The sequence below is a fragment of the Echinops telfairi genome, unplaced genomic scaffold, assembly GCF_000313985.2.
Source record: "Echinops telfairi isolate 266 unplaced genomic scaffold, ASM31398v2 ScPeMD7_7469;HRSCAF=8507_0, whole genome shotgun sequence".
NCBI lineage: Eukaryota > Metazoa > Chordata > Mammalia > Afrosoricida > Tenrecidae > Echinops > Echinops telfairi.
Genome location: NW_022111372.1, coordinates 76,370,562 through 76,377,287, shown reverse-complemented (window position 1 = coordinate 76,377,287; position 6,726 = coordinate 76,370,562).

Below are 6,726 nucleotides of genomic sequence, written 5' to 3'. Positions count from 1 at the left end.
CAAAGAAATAGAGGAAAGAACTACGAGGCAAAGGGCATTTATAGAGATCTAAATACAGGCATATACAGATGCATGCATTTTTAAAAACTGGGTTCCCCCAAATTTGTCATGTGATGTTGAATATAAACATGTATTTTTAGCTGCTCTCACAGACTGGTGACTTTGTGTGGTTTTTCCCTCTCATTTTTGGGTATGAATTTCTGATTCATCCCTGGAAGCTCTGATTGGCAGTTGCCAGGTTTTTGTTCTTTTTTGTCATGAGAAAGTTTAAAAATTGTTGACATTTTTCCTCTTTCAAGAAAAACTGCTTTCTGTGCCTGTCTTATGAGATGGGCTTTAATGTAGCTTCCAGTAGATACATTAAAAAAAAAAGTTGATATAATTTGATCTAATTGGATATTTTACTAAAAAGGATTGGATTGTCTGTTTTGATTGATACAATGTGGCCTTAAAAAAAGACAAGTTATTATAAATTGTTTCTCTAAAGAATCTTATAAAGCATGAAAAGTACAAGGTTATGAAAATGTAATACATTGCTAACTGTAAATGATATTACTAAATAAAATTAGTGTATTCCTGAAAAGAGCTTATTCTGATGGATTTAAAGATATGTAAACACATACATTAAATAGTTCTGAAATTCCCATGGACTAATAAAAATGAATTCACATTAGCATTTTTTAATATTTAAGTCAAGGTTGAAAGCAAATCTTAGAAGTCACTTAAGTTATTTAAATCTTATTAAAAGAACTTAAGCTAGATATTATTTGAAATGTGTTTTATTTAAGGAATGGATATTATTTTTATTTCTTTGGAATGATAAGAAAGAAGGTTAACTCTAGCCCCAAACCAAGAAAAGTTAGTTCTGATAACATGGCCCTGCTAGAAACTCACCTTCTATAGATGACTGAAGATAAGGGGGTGACAGCAAAGTGTGGTGAAGAAAGCAGATGGTGCCCGGTTATTAATTGGAAAAGTATCTGGGGACTTAAAGGCTTATATTCAAACAAGCAGCCATCGAAGTGAGGAGTCAACTGAGCCAACATAGAAGCAGCACACCATCTTGTGTGATCCAATGATGATAATAACAAAATCAAAATATGATGAAGGGGAAAGTATCAGACTTAAAATTATGAATACCCAATTGGTAGAAGGCTGAGGACAGTGGGAGCCCAAAACTCATCTTCACAATAACTAGTTAGATTAAACCACTGGAAGACTCCCGCTAGCCACAGGCAAGGGTCTCAAACAGCCTTACTATCTGTGTTAGTCAGGGTTTACTAGAGAAACAAATTCATAGACACTCAGATGGGTATAAGAAAGAGGTTTATATACAAAAGCAATTAAATATTGAGAAAACATCCCAGCCCCAGCCCAGTTCAAGTCCATAAGTCTGATATTAGCCCATATGTCCTATACCAATCTATAAATTCCTCTTCAGACTCACACAACACCAGCAATGATGCTTAATGCAGGAGGGTCACAGGCCAATGGTTGGAAAGTCTTGTGGATCCAGTGATGGTAGAGGCATCTGAGTGCTGGCAGGGGTTTCCACGTGGCTCCTTCAGCTCCAGGGCTCTAGTGTAGCTCCATGTGTCTTGTCAGCAACATGTCTCACTGGGAGTGAATCCCTCTTGCTTCCAGTGAGCTATTTATCTCCTTAATGCCTCCAAATGAGGTCATCAAGCCATGAATTGATGACAGGCTAAACGCCACCCCTTTACTCTTAAGTCTCAAATTTACAACAGATTATGTAACTACCACACTATCAAACAGAGATCATTATACTCTTGATTATGCTGGATCGCACTTGATACTTGTTCAGCTGACCTTAATATTGACCCAACCTGAATTTGTTCTAGGTGCAAGTATCACTTGAGTGTTCCATGACAAAAATTTCTTCCCTGGCTTTTTAAATGTTTTCTTTCTTACTCATTATTTGTGTTTTTATTTTTATATTATTTTATCCTTACCACTCTATTTGTTTGTTTTTTATTTTTTCTGTTGAGTTTCACAGTGTGTGAAGCACAGAAGGAGAGGGTGCATAGAGATAATAATAACTGATGCCAAGGGCTTATAGGGGATGTAGGGGTAGAGAGTAGGAGATAGGGAGGTTGAGGGGATTTCCAGAGTAAACAATGAAGGAGGGGCACTAGAACTGATTGTGATTACACAACTCATTTTAAAGGCTATTTAACCATGGGGAGTGGTTCTAAAATTGATTATGGTAATTGTTATACAATTCTTCTTGATATGGTTGAAGGATTGAACTATTGAATTGTGTGGTATGTGGATTAGGTGCCCATAAGCATGTAAAAAGAAATCAGACAAATAACAATGAGTCTAAGAAAGAAGAAAATGTTATAAAATTCATTGTGGTAATGATTGTACAACTTTTCTTAATATGATTTAACTATTGAATTGTATGTGATATATGGCTGAAATGCCAATAAAACTGTTAAAAAGAAGAAGAAGAATTGATGCATTTGAATTGTAGTGCTGGAGAGAAGAATATAGAAAGTACTAAAATGACAAACAGATCAGTCTTGAAAGAAATAGTGCTAGAGAGCTCCTTAGACGGAAAGACTTCATCTTACATATTGTGGACAGATGTTGCCAAGAGGGATAGCGTCTGTTGTCGGGAGTAACGAGTGTCTGGAGAAGGACATGGTGTTGGTAAAGTGAAAGGAAAGCGGAACAAAAGGACGACCCTCTAAGACGGGTGTCAAACTGAAGGCCCACAGGCTGCATGCGGCCCCAAGGTAATTGTGTGTGGTCCACAATGCTCTGAAATAAATGAAAATAGAAAAAATTTGTTATGAAGAAAATAGCACTTAGGGGAGATCCAGGCGATACCTTACACACAATTCCCTCGTTGACCCTTTAACTACTGAAGACGAGTCTCCACGTGACCCAGGGCTTTTCCTGGGGGGCTGTGAACGTGCATAAACGCACTGACTCAGTTCTCGCAACTGATATGTCTGCCACTCTCAGTGTCACGTAATGTGAACAGATCCCAATAGCGGAAAGGTTAACAAGAGCACTCTGGGTTGTGCTGTTATGAGTCATACTTGGCAGCAGCGCTAGTTAACCTTTTCAGAGGGAAGCCATTACGATTGTGCATCACATTTGTCAACTGTCCAACATTTTGTGTTTTTTATTAGTTACTTTGTTATATTTTCTGGTCACAACATAAGAGGTAAGTGAAAACTAGTAGGAGGCAAGTGCTGGCTAGTTTCGGGTAAAAAAGAATAATTTTAGTTTTATAAATATATTACATGAAATAAATGTTTAAATAAAAGCAATTAGTGTTTTAATTATTCTATCCATATTCCTGAATCCTCACTTCAAAATATAAATTTAACAAAATTTGTAAATATGATGTGGCCTGCATGAGTCTTGCCTATTGCACCAATGGCCCGCGTTTGAGTTGAGTTCGACCCCCCTGCTCTAAGAGATGGATTGGCACAGTGGCTGCAATGGACTGAAGCAAAAGAACACTTGTGAGGATGGTGCTGGGCCAGGCAGGGTTTCCTTCTGTTGTGAAGAGGATTGCTGTAAGTCAATGCTGACTCAATGGCAACGAACAGCAGCAGAAATTGAGTGTGACAGTTAAATTCTGTGTGACCAAGATTCTTCCATAAGATGTGTCATCTAACATAACGTGATCAACCTCTGATGGTATTTTTGGGCGTGTGAGCAACCAATCCGCTATAGAAAGTTTAGGGTGGAATGCTACCCCCTTTATCATGTTACTCAAAGGAATAAATCAAACTCACTGCCATAATCGCAAAATTGACTTGAGTAAGAAATGATATCTTTTTTATGAGGCCTTGACTCCTACCTAGATGGATTAGCAGATGTACTATAGAATTGAACTAGAGTCAAGTTAAAATACTAACTCACTCATATTTCCCAGCTGACTTCCTCCTTTTAATGCTTGTTATTTGAGACATGTCTTTCAATTCATTTAGCTGTTAGTTTTGTAATTCCAATGGGTTGGAAGATGTTTTGACATATGTCTGAGTTCTAATGAAATAAATGCAATTTTCTAAATGAGTCCATGCATGGACTCTAAGAAATGAAGCCTAAAATTGCTATAATAAAAGGAGTCGTTCTTCAAAACCAAATGGTCGTCAACACAATAATCAGCTTTAATAATGGTCTATGTATGATGCACAAAGAAACACAGGTACCATTATTAAAACTGATTGTTGTGTTTATATAACTATAACCATGCTAATAGCATTCACTATTACTGAATGCAGTATACAATATTCAACATGCAGTTTTGAATCACAATTATTCTGTTCCTTCTTTAACTCAAATAGAAGTAATTGTTTTCTCTTTGCGATGGATGTTGGAAAAATTGATACTTGCATTAAAAATATTTATACTACATATTATTCTTATTGGTGCAATTATAAAATGCTGGTTTGTTTTAGTTGAAAACATTTTATTCATAAAGTGCTATACTTCAAAATCATTTGGTCTTTCACATGCTGGTTTCATAGGGATTCACCAAAGACTGTGTGGTTTAATCACCTACCTTTTGTCTCCTAGAGTATATTCTAATTAATCAGTGTTCCTCACATATGGCCCTATTTGTTCCAATATTTCTCAAATACCTACTCACCTTGAAGATGAGGCCTTTTTGCTTGGCAAAATGAAGAACATATTTTTATTCATCAAAGCTCTTCAAGAAAACAGACAAAAGGCTATTCCCTTGTGGCAGGTCAACTCCCTCTAGGGAAGGCTTGATCAAAAGAAGGAAAACCCACTGCCATTAAGTCAATTCCAACTCATGGCCACCTTTCAGCGAAAAGCAGACCGGTCCCTTTGTGTTCCAAGACTGTAAACCTTCATGGGAACAGAATCTCCTCTTTCTCCCCTAGAGCATCTGGTGAGTTTCAACTTCTGGCCTTGAGGTCAGCAGCTCAATAAGGAACCCCGCGTCCCTAGCTCCCCTTGAGAAAGGAAAAGGGAATTGGAAAGTTTCAAACTAGAGGCATTCTTGTCATATGACAAAATGGTAGAGCCAACATACATCCCCATGAAGCAAAAGGACAGGACATAAACCTTTTAGGAAGATTCATCAAAATGTAAACAATTTGTTTCTAGGGGAAAAAAATGTGTTCATGACTACAATCAAGTAAAACTAACTACAGTCATATATAACCAAAATAATCAAATCTACTCACTTTTCAATGATTAATTCCCAAACTTTTCTTTGTTCTCAGTGTTTGCTTCATATTTTTAAACTCCTATTTACTTTAAAATTTTACTTAATGATGCATAGTTCAAGCTATATTATGCTTCAATAAAATAATAACTTATTAAATTGTATATTTTGACTATGCAAAGGCATTCAAATGTGTGGATCATAACAAACTATGGATAGCCTTGGAAAGAATGGGAATCCCAGAACACTTCATTGTGCTTCTGAGGAACTTGTACATGGATCAAGAGGAAGTTGTGCAAACAGAACAAGGGGATGCTGCATGGTTGAAAATGAGGAAAGGCATGTGTGTGGGTTGTATCCTCTGATACTTATTGATCTATCAGCTGAGCAAATCATTAGAGAAGCTGTCTTATGTGATGAAGAATGTGGTATCTGTAATAGAGGAAGTCACCTACGATATTCAGATGGCATAACCTTGCTTGCTGAAATTAAGGAGGACTTGAATCACTTGCTGAGGATGATCAAGGATTGCAACTCATCAATATGGATTACAACTCAATGTAAAGAAGCCCAAAATACTCAAAACTGAACCAATAGGTAATGTCACGATAAATGGAGAAAATATTCAATTTGTCAAGGATTTGCCTTGCTGGGACCCACAATCAATGTGCATGGAAGCAGCAGTGAAGAGATCAGAGGACACATTGCATTGGCTAATTCTGATACACAAGGCCTCTTTAGAATCTGAAGGCAACATTGTTACTTTGAGGACTAAGGTGAACCTGACCCAGTCCATGGTAGTTTCCATTGCCTCATATGCATGTGAAAGTCGGACATTGAATGAGGAAGAATTGAAGAAGAATGGATACATTTTAATTATGGTGCTGCTTAAGAATATGGAAAGTACCATGGGCTAACAAAAGAACAAACAAATCAGTCTTGGAAGAAGTACAGCTAGAATTCTCCTTAGAAGCAAGGATGGTAAGAGTTCTTGAGTAGTTGGACATGTTGTCCGGAAAGACCAGTTCCAGGAGAAGGACATCAGACTTGATAAAGTAGAGAGGCGGGGCAAACGACGACGGCCCTTGACCTGATGGGCTGTTGACACAGTGACTGCAACAGTGCACTTAAGTCGAGGAACAATTCTGAGGATGACTCAAGGCTGGGTGGTGTTTCACTTTGTCGTACAATGTGTTGCTATGAGTCACAACAGCAACAACAATAATTTCCTAGCTCATTTCTCCAGGAGGGTATTTGCATTTCAAAAAGGTCTGCTAGCTTAACTCAAAAAATAATTCTAATGACAGAGCACCATTTATAGACAACTTATAAGGATGATAATAACAACAATTTAGACATAAAGTAAGCACTCAATAAATGCTACCTTCTGCATTTTATTGAACACTTGCTTTATGCCTTGCTAAATGCTTCACATTGACAATTCCATTTGATTTTCACAGTATTCCTAGGAGCTGAGTGCCATAATTACCTCTTTTCATCAGTGGAGCAGGGGCAGGGGGTTGAATAATTTACCCAAGAACATT